Consider the following 328-nt stretch of genomic DNA (forward strand, 5'->3'; position numbering starts at 1 on the left):
ACGGGGTCCCGGGGTGCAGCCCGGGGGTGATTTTCCCCACGGAGTTTGGTCCCCTGTGGAGACACCCTGTGTCCGAGCATCCCAGTGGAGAGCAGGAGAGGAGGAGAGGATAAATGCTGACAAGAGGAACGCACGACTTGAAGGGGCCGAGGAGGACAAACAAATGAGGAGAGACTTGTTAAGGCCATAAAAATGGCAAGGAGAAGCAGGGCGAGTCCTACACTGGGTAAACTGGAATGTTATAAAGCATGTTGGAAGGAAGAGGGATGGGATCCCTGGGTAAACACAGCACAGGAAGAGCGACCGGCTGGGCAGGGAGCTGGAGCGG

General features: G+C 56.7%; 1 protein-coding gene across 1 annotated transcript in view; it reads right to left on the reverse strand.

Moving 5' to 3' along the window:
* Positions 1-328, reverse strand: part of TMEM173 (transmembrane protein 173) — a gene marked incomplete at both ends in the record, with an annotated part of 5,312 nt that overhangs the window by 2,395 nt on the left and 2,589 nt on the right. The gene's annotated exons all lie outside the window — the stretch shown is intronic.

The sequence above is a fragment of the Buceros rhinoceros genome, unplaced genomic scaffold (genome assembly GCF_000710305.1).
Source record: "Buceros rhinoceros silvestris isolate BGI_N320 unplaced genomic scaffold, ASM71030v1 scaffold27176, whole genome shotgun sequence".
In the NCBI taxonomy this organism is placed as follows: domain Eukaryota; kingdom Metazoa; phylum Chordata; class Aves; order Bucerotiformes; family Bucerotidae; genus Buceros; species Buceros rhinoceros.